This window comes from Triticum aestivum, chromosome 4A (genome assembly GCF_018294505.1).
Source record: "Triticum aestivum cultivar Chinese Spring chromosome 4A, IWGSC CS RefSeq v2.1, whole genome shotgun sequence".
Classification (NCBI taxonomy): Eukaryota; Viridiplantae; Streptophyta; class Magnoliopsida; order Poales; family Poaceae; genus Triticum; species Triticum aestivum.
The window spans coordinates 726,233,710-726,250,073 of NC_057803.1; the positions used below are offsets into that span (position 1 = coordinate 726,233,710).

Genomic DNA, 16,364 nt, shown 5'->3' on the forward strand with positions numbered 1-16,364 from the left:
CGTTAAACACATTATGTACAATTTAGCCTCATTTAGCGCGCTATGACGTCAATTTAGTGTCAAGCGTAGAATGTCATAACCCAAGAAAATTGCATCCAATATACAAAGGGCACAGCTCACCATTTCAATTTTTTTCCTTGTTTGTACCCCCCCCCCCCCTCCCGTGTCGTGCCCACTTCATGACCTAGGGGACCCTAGCGCCGCCGGCCCATGGCCCCCTTCCCATCCTCCGTCCTCGCCGCCGCCACCGGGACGCGTCGCCGGGCAAAGCTGGGCCGGCATCGACAGCGATGGGGCTTCCTCACCTCCCGCTCGGTGTCGTCTTGCGCGGGGAGACGATGGTGGGCGGAGCCGACGCGTTGGTGTGGGGCGCGGCGGCGTTCTTGCGGGCGTTTGGGCGACGGTGACATGGTCGCACAGCTCGGGTGCGGTGGGCTATGCATGGTGGTGGTCTCCCGTGCCGCCGCGGCGGCTTTGGATCGGCCTTATCCGGTCGCTGGTGGTTGCGGGGGCCTTCAGCGCCACCGGTGGGGTTCCCTCGATGGTGGGATCCATCTCTCTCCTCTGCTCTACCGGTTGTGAGGGGCCAAGGGGCGCGGCAGTGAGTGCTTGCTGCGACCGGTCAGATCCGCCCGGATCTAGACCTGGTCCCTGGCAAGCGGCTCGAGGTGATGTTTGCGGCATTGCTGGTGTGCAAGGCATGCTGGTGGCGGCGTTAGTCGGGTGGGTCACCGCGTGGGATGAGTTGCTACGGCGTGGTGGCGGCTCACGATGGTGTGCGGGCCGTGGCGCAGCGGCGGCTAGGCGTCGGCTCGTGTACGTGCAGTTCATGTGGATGCTCCTGGCTCTCTCTGTTGCAGGTTGTGGCCGGTCCGACTTCTCGCGCCATTGAGCGGGTGGCCGGTTTGTGCCAAATGCAGATCTAGGTAGGGAGCCCTAGTTGGGCATCAGGGGTGACGTTTGGAGAGGTGACGAGAGAGAGGGGTGACGCCGATGCGCTTGAGCCACCCATCATCGGGAAGGGAGTTAGACGTCAACGTAGTCCTCTCCCGCCTCACCTCTTCTCCAACCTGGGTGCTCCCCGATAGACTTGGCCATTCTGGCTGCTGCCTCACTGGCGGCTCTGTTGGTGGTCGGTTCATCGCCCATAGCCATGGAGGACCTTTGGAGCGTTTTGGTTTTTAGGAGGCGACTCGGGTGGTGGGGGCCATTGTGCTCGTGGGCTGAGCCCGTGGCTCAGGTGCGGGCAGCTAGCAGCCATGGCCATATGGGTGTTGTGGTGGTTGGCGTTTCGATGTTCCGTGGTGGTGTTCGGCTATGATCCATGTCCCTAGCCACACCAGTACCGAAAGCGAATTATGCTTTCCGGTTGAAAACCCTATCAGGTTTCGTCCAGACCAACAAAGGTGGCGCTTGTGGGCGCATCGGCTTCCTAGAGTCTCCATTGTTGTTGCTCCCTCCCTGCATTGTGCTTCGGATGAAAAATCTGATCTTTCGATTGGATAGTGGCGGCACTATGGTGACGTGTCCTTCCCAAAGGCACCGTCTTGGAGCACACAGTTTCGTTGAATCTCAACTTCACCTCTTCGCGGTATCTTTCATCGGAAGGGCGCCGAAGGCTCCGTAGGGATGCTTGTTGTCTTCTCTTGTAGTCTACGTCGAGTCTTTTAGTATGTTGTTGTTGTAGCCCTCTGGCACCTATGTATCTGGCCCTGGGTGTGTGTGGGTTTCAAGCGATGTGTTCTGGTTTGTATCGGTTCGAATGTTGGTGGTTGTTGCTTTATACAAAGCGAGGCAAAAGCCTTTTTTGAAAAGAGAAGACTGCCGGAGCTAGAGCATGTCGCCGCCATCTTCGCCGCATCGCCGCCATCGCTTTGTCCACCGCATTGTCGCCATCACCTTGCCCACTGCAATTGGTGCATCACACCTGTTTCCACTTGTCGTCCGTCTTTTTTCTGCCCTATAATAATTGGTGCAGAACCGGGACTAAAGGGATCACACCGCATTTTATAATTATTAAATATTTTTAAAATAATTTATAAATTCATGAACATTTTTAAAAATTATGCGAATTTTTAAAGTTCATTAATATTTTTATATGTGAGAACAATTTTCTAAGTTATTAATATTTTAAAATTAGCGAATATTTTGAGGAATTCATGAAAAAATACACCAACAGTTTTTGATTTCATCATTTTCCAAAATTAAGAAGAAAAACTGGCATCTCAAAGAAAAGGAAAAAGTGGTAGCTGGCTTTTTTTCCATGTGCCAGCAGCAACAAAAGCGAGAGCAAAAGAAAAGGACGCTGATAACTGCCACACGTGTGGCATATACGACATGCACCCACACACCGTGTGTGGTGTGAGTAGGAGGCAGCCCACACGGGCTGTGTGTGGGCGGACATTAGAATTGCTCATACGTGTGGGGGCGGCTACTTCGTGCCACACGTCCAACAAATACTACTCATCTCCACCCCGTGCGTGTGGCACGAAACAAAAATGCCCACACGTCCTGACACAGCTACGTTTGGTACCCCACGGGATGACGATTTAGTTGCCATCCTGATTGGCAGATGTACTTATTTGGGATGGCAAGTGTAGTTGTAAAAGCATGGCAACTCTATCTGTTTTGGTTAACTATAGTTGACATGTCTAATTTATGGTAGTTGTCGCATGTAATCAAACTGTAGTTGCCGTGTGTGATTAACTACTTGCCACATATGGTCAAAACAGTAGTTACCATGTGTGTTTACCTAGTTGTCACGTGTGGTCCAACCATAGTTGCCATGTATTGTTAATCACAGTGTCCATGTATGTTTATCTGGTTGCCACGTACGCGCAACTGCAGTTGCCGTGTAGCAAAGAATCACAGTTGCCATGTGTGTGTACCGAGTTGCCACGTTCACGTAACTGCAGTTGCCGTGTAGCAAAGAATCACAGTTGCTATGTGTGTGTACCGAGTTGCCACGTTCGCGTAACTGCAGTTGCCGTGTAGTAAAGAATCACAGTTGCCATGTGTGTGTACCGAGTTGCCACGTTCGCGTCAGTGCAGTTGCCATCCACAAGGTAGGAGTGTCATGTGGGCGAAAAGCAGTTCGCCCACACGCGCATGACCTGGGTGGTGGCTGTGTGGGCGAAAAGCAGTTCGCCCACACAACGCAGCTGGCAAACAGCGTGGTGCGGGCGTGTGGGCAAAATCTCCAACGCCCACACACCAGCCCCGTCCTACGTGGCACACCAAATCCACCTTTTCGTGTCAAGATTCGTGCAAAAGACAGTGAACGGCGATCCGGACGTGTGGGCGAGTTGGGTAACGCCCACACGTGTGGGCGTTAGTGTTTTCGAAAGAAAAAGATGCCGAGCCAGAGCGTGGGCGACCGGGCAAGCCAATTGTGCTGCAGCCCGCGCAGCCTGCGTGGGTGTTTTACGCCAGGTTTGGGCACGTAGATGGTCCAGCCCAGCCCAGCCCACCTTGATAACTATTCTCGGTTGCCGTCGCCCGGTAGTATACAGCAAAGTCGAAATCAACTGGCCGAGCCGGAGGTCTCCGCCCCAACCGTCGCCGTCGCCGTCTCCGCTGCAATCTTCGCCGTCGCCATATCATCTGTTTCCACTCGCCGTCCGTCAGGTATACATATACACCCTACCTAGCTAGGTCAACCGAATCCTCGCCATCTTGTATTGTTCAGCCGTATACTTTGTATGGTTGGTGTTTTATATATAAAGCGGGGCGAAAACCTGTTTCGAGGTTATTCCGTATCAATGTTGTTGAAGTCACTGGGATTTTGTATGCTTTCATTGACATAACTATGTGCCTATTACAACTAGCATATCAGGATCTTGTACTGTTCACTCTGTTACTTTTCTGTTATTCGGTCCATTGTTCTAAACTTTTAATACATGCCTTTGTTTGGTGATTTGTTGCAGGGAAGCTGCGATTACTTGCAAGGAGAAGGCCTGCTCCATTTGTGTCACCGGCACCATGTACAGATTGCGAGGGTGGCCAGATCTCCCGGAGGGTCTGCTTTACTCTATCATTGCTCGGCTAGGCCTCGTCTCGTTCTCTGATCTTGTTGCCTTTTCTGCAACCTGTCGCTCTTGGCGTGCCGCTTTCTCCACCTTGGTGCCACTCCTCCCACCTCTCCTTCTCCGGCCTGATGTCTCTTTGTGCTTTCCTCGCCGTCCTCCCATGACCAACAACCTGGTACGAACAGGGCCATGCCAAGCCACTAATATAGCAAACCAAGACACCTACCATTGCTGTCAGATTCCCTTGGGTAGTATTTTTGGTGAAAACAATACCCCACCAAGTCCTCTAAAAGGGTTTCGCTTCAGTGGTGCTTCCTATGGTCATCTCATTTTCTCAAGAGATAAATCATGTCTCGTTGTTGATGTGTTCACAGGTGTTAGTGTCTCATCCCCACGTCTACCGGTCATTAAGGACATCAAGCTCTTCTATGCTGCCCTCACAGCTCCTCTAGCATCACCTAACTCACATATCATTGTCAATATCGAATCGCGCAATTTGTTTTGGCATGTTGGTAGTCAATATTGGGTGAGACGTTCTCCTGACGATGGACCAATCAAGCAAATAGTGGTCTTCAAAGGGCGTGTTTTTGGCATCGATTCGGATCTCAAACTCTTCAAAGTGCAGTTGACACCCCAGATTTGCATACAGGAAATACCAGTTATGGAGTCAAGCATGATTAAGAAATGGCACCATTCCGATAGATGGCTGGTGATTTGCGGCGATATGCTTCTCATGGTGGCCTTGCGAGGACCCATTATAGTAACAGGAGTAACCTTCGAAGTCTTCCGCCTTGACTTATCGGTTGAACCTGCACTATGGCTGAAGGTGGAGAAGCTAGAGAATTGGGCGATATTCATCAGCACCGACAAGAGAAGTCAGGCATTGTCTTGCATGAACCCAGAGATATGGGGAGGGAGGAGCAACTGCGTATACTGCTATAACCATGACTCTAAACATTGGGTTGCCCTTGAGTTGGGAAAGCCACTACAGGGAGATGGGCCCACCTCCAAATTTAATCCAAACATCTTCATATTCATGGGTCGTGATAGCAGGGTGCAACCTATGTGGGTTGTCCCTGGCATGCTATCGTTCTGTTGGTGATGGTGTTGATCATTATGCATGGCTGCAAAATCTTATTTGGAGAATCTTCTTCTCTAAGGATTTCTAAGAATCTCTAATTTTGCCAGTTGTTAATCAATGAATTCGTATCTCTGGCTCAAGAGATTTTTATTTTGAGCATCATAACTTGAACTCAATTTTATAGTTCAGTGTAACTACAAAGTATTTGGTTTGTGTGTAATTATAGGCTAATCTATGTTTCTCTGTAACTACAAACTGAACCACGAATGTTCACATAAGCTCGTGACTAATTATTATTTTGTTAGTTAGCAACATTTGGAAGTTGGATAGAAGGAATGATGTACATTGAAACCTTTTGTGTTCCTTTTTCAATGCTAGATCCCAATGTTATCATTAGTGAGGAATGCATGGACTTGATTCATCCCAGGCCTGCACTTATGGAGGCATTTCCGTAGCAAGTGTGTCTTTTTTTGTCTTTCCTATGCAATGGTACCGTTTATCGTTCATTTGTTTTTCATTCTATTGAATGGAATATATTTCTCTTAACAATTGCATTTCACACATTACTTACATGTGGTAGTCTCCTGAACACTAGTGGCTTATAAATCTCTATCGGATAAGCTCTCGCAATGGCCAGTTCAATCCAGATTGCATTTCACACATTACTTACCTTTGTCTCGTGAACACTAGTGGCTTATACATGTCTACTGGATTAGGTCTCGCAAAAGCCGGTCCAATCCAGATTTAGGAGGTATCAGAAATAAAATTGCATTTCACAAAGTACTTACATGCTCATAGTCTCCTGAACACTAATGGCTTGCAGCTGAGAACAACTTGCAGTGAAAAAAAAAACTCTGGGATCAACATCAGCACACAAATTTGAACAGGCTCCAACAGAAGGACAGCCTCGTTAAGATGTTCATGGAGATGCATCCCTATCACCGCTCATGGTAGAGTCGATGCCATACTACTGCCTCTCCAAAAACATTGTGTCCCCTTGGTGCATGACTATGCCGTCAATCATGTGTTCTTCCACAAATTCATTTCCTGCACTGGTTAAGGTTTTTGGATAATTTATAAGTTATGTAAACTTCGGAATGTTGGAACAATTCAACGGTATATAAGAACATTCGAACAAGGAACTTGGAACCGGCCATATGTTGTTGATCACTGAAATGGATCAAAACTTGTGGATTTGGCACATTACATATATTTCTTCACTGCCTTGATACATCAGCTAGCTTATGTACACATGAACACGTTGCTCTCGACCACCAATTCTGATCTTCTAACAAAAGAAAAACAATAATTCTGATGCATAAAAAGAGACCTATCAGTACGTCGACCATGCTTGAAGGTGTATTTTCCGCAGAAAAGGAGCGAGGACTGTTTATAGCTCTGCTTCCGCTTTTGAACCCGGTACCCTCGGGATAGCACCAAGGTTGTAATCTGATTTGTGATACTGAATATCAAGCACTTAACCAAAGATTTATGGTTTGGAAATCCAACCTTTGGAACCCAAGCACCAGTATCTTGAGCATTTCTTCTTTGTTGATTGTTCAAAACATCAAGACGTCACCAATAATTCTTCTATTGGCCACTAAGCAAAACAGTTCGACTGGATATGTCTGAAATGGATTATGGATGTGAGGTGATTGAGAGACAATGTAGCCGATCATCTCTGCAGCCAACAAAGATGCGCCCGCCCACCATCAAGGGTGACGAGAATATGTCCCCAGGAAGATCCATGGCTGCAAACTCTTGCACAGAGTAACCATCTTTCCCCTGCTCAGCATCAGCTCTAATCCCAAGGACACGGACCTTCCCAGAACTTGTGCAGATACAAGCAAATCTGCAAAAAGAACAGCTATAACATTTTCTTGACACCTATTTGCTATAAGACTTTGCTATCAATATGCCAATTACCTCTCTGAAGCTCCAGATGGCGTTGATGCTAACACTTCATCAACAAAAGCAGATGCAGTAATTGGGTCGCTGACGTCATATGACCAAAGAAGATCACCAGATGTCTGTGGTGAAATCATTAATGTTTAAGTACTTAAAGTGAAGATAAGCCGTTATCTCCTAGTAAACATAACATGCAATAAATAAAGTTCAATTGTTTAACACAAAAAGAACTTTGAGAATTACCCGCAGCTGCTAAATTGACATCAGAAAATAAGTAAACACAACAGTGGCAGAGATTCTATGATCATTAACTGTATTTCTGGAAATGAAGTAAACATTTACAATGAGTATAATTTAACACTATTATCTAGAACACGAAAGAATTATATGAAATGATCATCATGCAACCAACTGCATGCCACTCTCCCACTAGTGCCCGTACAAAAGATTATGTTGTCTCAAAAGAGAAATTTGGAAGTTCAGTACGTAAGACTTACAATATCAAAAGAGTACAAACTTCCATCACGGGAAGGTATCAGCACCTGCCATTGACATTATGCAAAAGTTTGGTTCAGTTTACTTCAAACTGGGAACACATCAACTTGTGAACAATTAGGTCACGAGGAAACAGCTGTTTTCAGAATTCTCAAAGTACCTGAGAAGGAAGGGCAGATGACACACATGCACCAGCAAAAATAGGACCACCAACAGTTGCCTGGGTTTTAAAGAAATTAGTTATGACTCTGTGATAAACAATTAAATAATACTAACAAAATTGACAGTATGGAACAATACTAAATAACAACAAGATCAAAACCAAATAAAATCTTGATACGACAAGACTTAAAAACAAGGGCGTCCAAAACATAAATTGGCATCCACAAACTACAATTGTTCTCTGAGTACTCCGCTCAATGTTAGTTAGTTCTGTAGGCTGGATAGTTAGCTTTAGTCTAGCAGATGTCTGGTGTGTCTACCAGACAACTTTAAAAGAATAACTGTTCCTTTGTATATCAATCTGTTGCAGACTGTAACTTTGTAACAATAGCTTCACAAACACAACAGGGAGAAGAGCTATTCCACCTTCCAGACAACAGTGCCATGTGAGTTCAATGCGATCACCAAACCGTTCACCAAGCAACAAACAACTGCAAGATGAAAGTTAGTAATCAGCATAAATTGGCATCCTTAAGTGAAGAATACTGAACGTACATAGCAAATTCCCAGTACATTCCTTATCGAACCCACACATTGACTGAGGTCAATACACATGTTATGTTTAATTAAATTTTTATAATATTAAACTTGGCACCTTAAAGCATATGCCACATAGCTAGCCAAAAGTATGCTCGAGACATGCACGGTTGCACAATGGTTACACTTTTAAATAATGGTTTTAACCAATGCTCTGATGCTGTCGTGCCAGGGAGGAGCATATGGGATTCGGATTTTACTAGGGACTTGGAAGTCTTGGATGAGAAAAAGTGGATCACTCAAAAAAAATTCAACATTTGTGAAATACATATGAAAAAGTAGGCAAAAAAATCAACATTTGTGAAATACACATGAAAAAGTAGGCATAACTAAATGGTGAAAATGTGAGTTCTCAAAAATTAAATCTGAATGTGGACCAACTCCTAAAATCGACTGGCTCTTGCTACCTTTAATGTTGCATCCTTGTAACTCTTTTTTGTGCCAAAGAAATTTAATCATAAAATACGCATGGACAATTGCAGAACATCTGTGCTCATGCCTCATGGCTAGCTTAAAAATTACCATTTCCACTTTGATGATCGATGGCAAGAGAACTGAAAATTGCTGCCCCAGCTTCATATTGCCAAACTATTCTGAATGATGGAACCTGCTACCACCAAAAGAAACCAGTGAAGACTCTGGATACTCACTCGTTGCTAATTATTTTACTTTCTATTACCAGCTTTGCTGCAGACAATTCCCATGGAAACAATATAAAAAACGATAAAAAGAAAAGAAAAAACATGCACATTTTCTCCTTTAAAGTTATCACGGGGAATATATCATAAGTCACCTCAAGGGATATTGCAGTTACAAGGCCACTCGTACAAGCAACATAGATCCTGTCATGTGCCTGCAAGGAGCAATCCAGATAACACAAGATCAATAGAGCCCTTGCACAGATTTAAGGCAGATGCATGCTGTGAATCAGTAAAAATACCATGTCCACAGCAGGAGAACCATAGATGCTTCCACCACAAGATACTTTATAAGCGCAGCAACAATCTTTGTAATTTAGTGCATATAAATGATGATCATAAGAGCCACACCTGACAATCATACACAACATATTATTAACAAAAACATTTAACAGCAGTACAGTCGTCTATTGTGCAAACTTATGTCTCTGTATGATTGAAGAGTGAGTAGACAGATCATTGGTTCACTCATTCTAGCTGAAAACATAACATTTTATTATCATAATAACAAATGTGCTTTCATCTAAACTGAGAGAAAAGTTATATACAGAGAGAACTGTGACAAGTGATAGTAGCGTACTATGATGAACAAAAGAAAGATTATGGGATGGTACCATATTAAATTCCTTGTCCTGTCAACAACTGGTTGCATTTTTACCTGAAAGAAGATTCTTAATTTGGGATATGAAATATCAAAAATATTAGATGCTTCTTAAGATGTTCCATCATGTATGCTGTAACAAAATAATCATCGTATAACTTCGTAACTGCATTATCAAATTCCATATGCCAGAAATACTACCATCATGGGCCTTTGCATAACTTGAGCGTGACATTTGGCCCCTTTACTATTTCACTTGCAGCAGTTAAAGAACCATAGCCTACTCAACATGAACATACAGTCAGGAAGATTTTCTTAAAATCAAACATCCCAAAGCTGAGATCTATTATAGTTTTATTTACGTCTAGCACACAAAATAATCAGTCCCTTGTCATTCTTAGTGTTCCTCAGAGATGGGATGAAAATACATATGCCATATTTCAAAGTGAGGTTTAAAAGATGTTTCAAATAAAAATGCAGCAATTGTACCTCTCCATCTGTTTGAACTGTCCAAGATAGTTTGCCAGTCAACATATCATGAAAGTAAATTTTCCCTTTATAACATCCAACCACAACCTGTCCAACAGATTAATGATGAGCTAGATCACAAAATGACTGGCCAGTTGCTATGTCAACTAGTTCAAGAGTCAAGTCACCTCTGAAAAATCACCAGTAATAGCAGCAGAACACTCCACACGTCCTTCCAATTTGACACTCCACCTCACTGAACCACTGCATAATAAATTGGAAGTAAATTTTCAAGATATTCAGTATGCATATGTCCGGTCGGAACTGCTATCTCATTGAATCAAATTCAAATTAACCGAATCCATAAGAACAACATGAGAGTATATCTGGCGCACCAGACCGAGGATTTAGCATTCAAAGTAATAAGAAAAATAATAGAAACAATGACTAAGAACTAGCAAGCAAAACTCACTTGCAACCATCGATGCAGAGAAATAAATGTGAATGGGACCCAATAAATATGTTTATCATCCCATTGTTCAGGACAAGCAAAGTTGACGCATCAACACATGAATCCAAAGGAATGTTCCAAAGTTCCTGAAGATAACCTCTTTTGTTGTATGAAACATATGAGCAAACATCTTCAAGTTGCAGCTTCCCTTCATCATCATGCATAAATCTGTTGCAACGCCCAATAGACCACTTCTTGTGTAAACAAAAGTTCAGGATCCACTGACTCACCATGGCACTGCTTCTGTCCTTCAAGCATGTACCCAAGTAGATGTCATTTGCCTGGTATCTATCATTAGGAGAGAATGGATATTTGTTAAGCTGGCCCTCTGTTTCATTTCCATAACTCCCTGCAACGTGATAATGTGCACGCTTTCCATTTATCCGTGCTTTGCGAACATGATAACTGTCATCCGCACTTGCAGCAATCGGGTCGAATAGTCCCTGTAGACTTGCAGATAAGTTCATGCCCTTCTTAGGCTGAGGTTCATCAGTAGGAGAAACCGAATTACTATGCTCCACAATTAAAGCATGCAAAAGCTTCGAAGGGGTTGGATAGACATAAAGCAGCCTCATGTCAATCTCCAACTTGTGGGCTGCATGGGCAGCAGAAATTGAGTTACCACCCAAGGTGAAAAAATCATCAAACTCAGAAACTTAATTAACCAGCAGGGCGTCACAAAATGCCTATTGTAGATGGAGGCGGCATCAGTACAACATGAACATGAATGGACACTATCCAAAGATATAAAAAAAACTGAAAGAAGAAACAGAAACACACACACAAATGTCAGATTAAAAAAAATAAGAAGTTTTCAGGTGAAAAGGTAAAAACAAGAGACAACACCAGAACTAAGAACAGACCTTTTTAATAACTTCTAAATGTGGATTAACTGGACCAGTTCCAGACTCAATTCGCTCAATTTCACATGGTTCCAATGCACACTCCAAACTTGCTAACTTGACATAGTCAACCTTTCCTGAAGAAGTCAAAGGTAAGGACTTCATGGGGATAAAGAAGCTTGGAACCATAAATGGTGGAACCTTCTTGATGAGCCAACTTCGAATTGATGCCATGATATCTTGAAAAGAATGTACTTCTCTATACGACAGGCTATCTTTCAAAATTTCATCCTTACTCTTAAACACCAGGTATGCCTTATAATCTGGAGACCCTTTACTTTGGAAAGTAACTGCAGCATCACTGACAGCAGGATGTTCCTTTAAGGTGGATTCTACCTCTTCTAGTGAAAAACGCTGCCCATAATTTTTTAAAGAACGGTCCTTTCTCCCAAGGAAAACAAGTTCACCAGCCTTCAGCCGTCGAGCATAGTCACCCGTTTTGTAGTATGTTGAACTTTCACTGCCTTCAGTGTGATTACTCCTCAGAAACTCAGCTAAATAACCATGGAATAAACATGCTCCACTGACACAAATTTCACCTTCAGCTGCAATCCCAGCATGCTTCACAAGAAAAACTTCACAATTTGCAATAGGAAATCCAATCGGTACACTGGTTATTTCTTCACGCTCTAAAATTGCAGGCAGATCTTTGCAATCAAAGAATGTACAATCACCAGAAACCTAAAACACAAGTACAAATTTTGAATAAAGATGCATAACAAACACCAACACTATAATTTGAACCAGTCCCTGTGTGGACTAAACTGAACAAAAGATAGCAAAAAAGAAACAACAGTAATTTTAAGCCCCCAGTGAGATGAAACAATGATGCAACTGAGCTCATAGATTGATGGATATTAGGGACAAAAGTATGCCATTTCTGTTCTTCTATTTAACATGTTGCTCAGATTGCAACACTCTATGTATCTCTTCTCTGTCGTAATTCCAGACCAAATTTAACATCTCAGGATGAAAAAGGGCCAGAAATTCAGTTTTAAAGTTCATCTCTGGGCGTAAGAGGTAGTAGGGAACTCGAGCACTTAGTCCTTATTACGGCATACCAACTCATTACAATGATTCCCCTAAATTTACATTTAATAGATAGCAGTAAAACTGTGGTTAGTAAATGATGTACCAATGGCAGGAGCAAAGCACTCCCTGTCACGAGCCTAATTTTTGGGGAGGAAATGTACATCCATAGCAGGAGCAAAGAACTCCCTGTCTCAAGCCTAATTCTGTATGAAATTTTTAGAAGGTTTTAAACTTATCTGCATAAAGATCGCACAGATAACTCAATTATGTGAATGCAATGAAAATATTTAAACATCCTTTTTATTAATAGCCAAGTTGGGAAAATTCAGCCGGCTGGCCAAAGTAGTGTTGATTAGCACTGGCATTGTCTAGAGAAAACAATAGGTAAGAGTAAGAATGTATCAGAGAGAGAAAATAGACTTGATCTCCTCTGAAAAAAAAACAGAAAATATTTGGTGGGTAACTTTCTCACCTCTGTTGTTCCATACAAATTTATGATAGTAGTCTCTGGCAGAATTTCACGAACCCTCTTCCACAGCACTAAGGACAGAATCTCCCCACTAAATACCAAGATCTTAAGAGAGTTATATCCACATGAAATATTTTTCTCCAGGGTAGGTAGAATTATCTCCTTCAGCGACGGAACTATAGTCACCCTTGATATACGATATGCCTATGACAACATAAGCCAATGCAAGCGCAATGAATTATACCAAAAAGACAAGGGAGTTTTATGTAATGATGGACCAAGAAAATCAGGAATAACATTCTAGGAGCTATTATTTTGTGAAGCATCTACTCAAGTCAAACAGGAAAGAGCCTCAGACAATCCCTTGATTACAACGGCAACAAACTATAAATATTGTTTGCTATGATAATGGTACAGTACATTATCTCAGTGTTAAATGGTAATTCCACAATATCAAACTGAATTCTTGAAACGGTAATTTTGTTTCTGAGATTCATATGCAATATTATTCAAGTAATAAGCTTTGGAGATTTTGATCAGACACTTAAAAACTAGCTGGATAAGGAAACCAAACACATAGAAGTATTTTCACTAGAAGAATGACTAACGCATATATGAAGGTTAAGTAACCTTAATCAAGTTGGCCAATGATGCTGGATTGGCTCTCCAATTATTGGGGGGAATGACAAGTGTTGTGCTAGTCAACACAGCAGAAAGAAACTCCTGAAGATGGTCAACAAAGCTGACAGATGTCTTAAACAACAACACATCTTCCAAACACAAAGGATTCCTTCTTTGCATCCACAAAAAGCGATTCAGAAGACCTAGCGCATGATAGTAAAAGAAGCATTTCTCAGTAAATTGGTTGCTCAGCCAAACCTAAAATTCAGTGGGAGGGAACCACCTAATGGACACGCCATAATAAAATTGCAAAACTGCCTAATAAGTGGAGTAGTAACCTAGAAGTCAAGAACATGAGGCTAGCATCTAGAAATATGTCGACCCATTCCTTTGCCATTTCAGAGGCGGAGCAACATAATACCATGATGAGTGATGACATAAGTAATTTCACAACAATACGAATGTTTACCTTTCTCCGTTCCACAAACGCCTTTGGGTCTTCCAGTAGAACCGGACGTGAACATCACATAGCAGAACTCCCGCGGCCTCTCATGCTCGCACGGCCAAGCAAGCTCATCTCCACCAATCCCAACCTCTCCATGGTCCAACCCTTGCCGGATGTCGCCATTGAATCGCAGGACAGGGCAAGAGCTGCCCTTAAGAACATCGTCCTCATGCGAAACCCCTGCCGATACGACCGGCGCCGCAGTAGAGGCGGAAAACGCCTCCCTGCACCTGAGCACGGCGAGGACGGCGGCGACGTACCCCGCCGACGGGGAGGCGTACACCCCCACCACCCTAGGCGTCGCGCCCGCGCCTCCCCCGTGTCGATCCGAGCGGGAGGTGGGGGCGGGGGCGAATTACAGCGGACAACAAATGTCAGCCGAGCGCATCGCGGCTCACGCACGCACCTGGGGATCCGTCGTCGCCGCGGTGGTCGGTGGAAGGGCGAGGAAGCGCGGCGGCGATGCGGCGGGAGAGCGAGGAGACGGCGGATAGGAGGTCGCCGCAGGCGAAGCGGCGCTCGCCGTCGCCCGCATGGACGACGGCGAGTCGGGCGGGGTCCCGACGCGCGGCGCGGTCGAAGGCGTGGGAGATGCAGCACCGCTCCTCCTCCGCCGCCACCGCCATTCCGCCGCCGAGCTCGGCGCGCGCCAGCGGAGAAGGAAATTAAACCGACACCCTAGCGGAAGCGGATAGTGCAAAATCCGCCTTCGAGCTCAGTTTGCGTACTATACAGATCCGTTTCCCCAACGCAAAGACGCGCAAATCTTCACTTTTTTTGTTTCTTGAACCGGCAAATCTTCAGTTTGTTAATACTACATGGTTCGAGTCTAAAATACATTTGCACTTCGTATACTCCTATAGGCGAAGGGCATATCTCAGACTCAGATACCTTTTATGTTCCAAATTAAGATTTCTACCAAGTATAAATGGACAGATAAAAGTGGCTAAACCTAAGTCTAGTGCCAACTATATCGATGGTGATCAGACCAACAAACTGATGACATCTTGTTTCATCCAAAGTTGACCTTCAGCAGTTCTATGTTGGTGATCTTATCTACAGGCTTGTGAACGTTATATATCTCGCTAATCAGTTGCATGTCACTGTAGTCGATTTTATTATAAACCATCTTGAACCAGTTGTAGTACTCACACTTCGAGAACCTCTAGGACTCACACTTCTAGAACCAACTCGGTGCATAGTCCATACATAAATGTATCTCCTTTTTCTGGTGTCTCTTATTCCCTTATACAACTTTTACATTATATTCGTGTTCATCTACCATCTCTCAAAGACTAGCTCCTCTTTCATCTTCGCCTTTCATAAATCCGAATGTGACGGAAGAGTGTTCCAACTAGTAGAACTAGATGTCACTGCTTGAGTCACGATGGGGGCGGTATATATGCACACGCACATACACACACCAAACATCATGATGTTCATGGTTGGAAGTTGTTGGCTCGGTACAATTGTCTATTTATATATGTAAAGGTCTAAATGATATATTTCGTAGCCGTCCTTATTTTTCAAGTTAAACATGATATTTTTCAACAACTATGAAGTAAAGCCTAAGTAAATATAGTACTACATGCATCGCGGTTTCTATGCGACTTTTTCAGGGTAACGGCTAACAAGTTTTGACCGATATTTTTCTTTGAGGGCTCATGTATGGAGTTTGGCATTGTATTGTTCATACAAGTTATGATTAATGTTTGGAGATCTTATCTTCTCTTTTATGTAGGACAATGCGTTTACACAATACTATTAAAATGAGTATTAATCGCATAATTTTGGTGAAATTGTGATGCACAATTCTTTGTAATTCACATATATAAACTGAAATATCAAGAAAACAATGACTGGGTTTGAACACACTTCAAGTAAGGGGTCTGTCTAGGGCACATTTGTTTAGGGCACATCTAGATGTGCCCTAATTATTGCCAATTTAAGTGACTCGATCATACTATAAAGAAAAAATAATAAAAAATAAAAATTGTCTAGACAAATCTTCACGTAAAATCAATTGCATATGACTTAGATGTGCAATACTTAGTGCACATCTAGATGTGCTTTAGCATAACTGAAGAGTATGAGATTTTGAATATGTATTAGGGCCTCGAAGGGCTGTTTATATAAGATACAAATCTTGGAGGCCGAGAATAGTAGAGATAGATTACAACTTGAACTACCAAATATAAGTAAACCAAATTTACTCTAATACACCCCACCCCCCCCCCCCCCCCCCCCCGCAGTGTCAACGTCAGGTGTAACGATGTTGAGACTGGA

General features: G+C 43.4%; 1 pseudogene; it reads right to left on the reverse strand.

The window, feature by feature from the left end:
• Positions 1–6,252: 6,252 nt before the first annotated feature.
• On the reverse strand, positions 6,253–14,765 carry LOC123088400 (putative acyl-activating enzyme 19; annotated as a pseudogene).
• Positions 14,766–16,364: the final 1,599 nt, after the last annotated feature.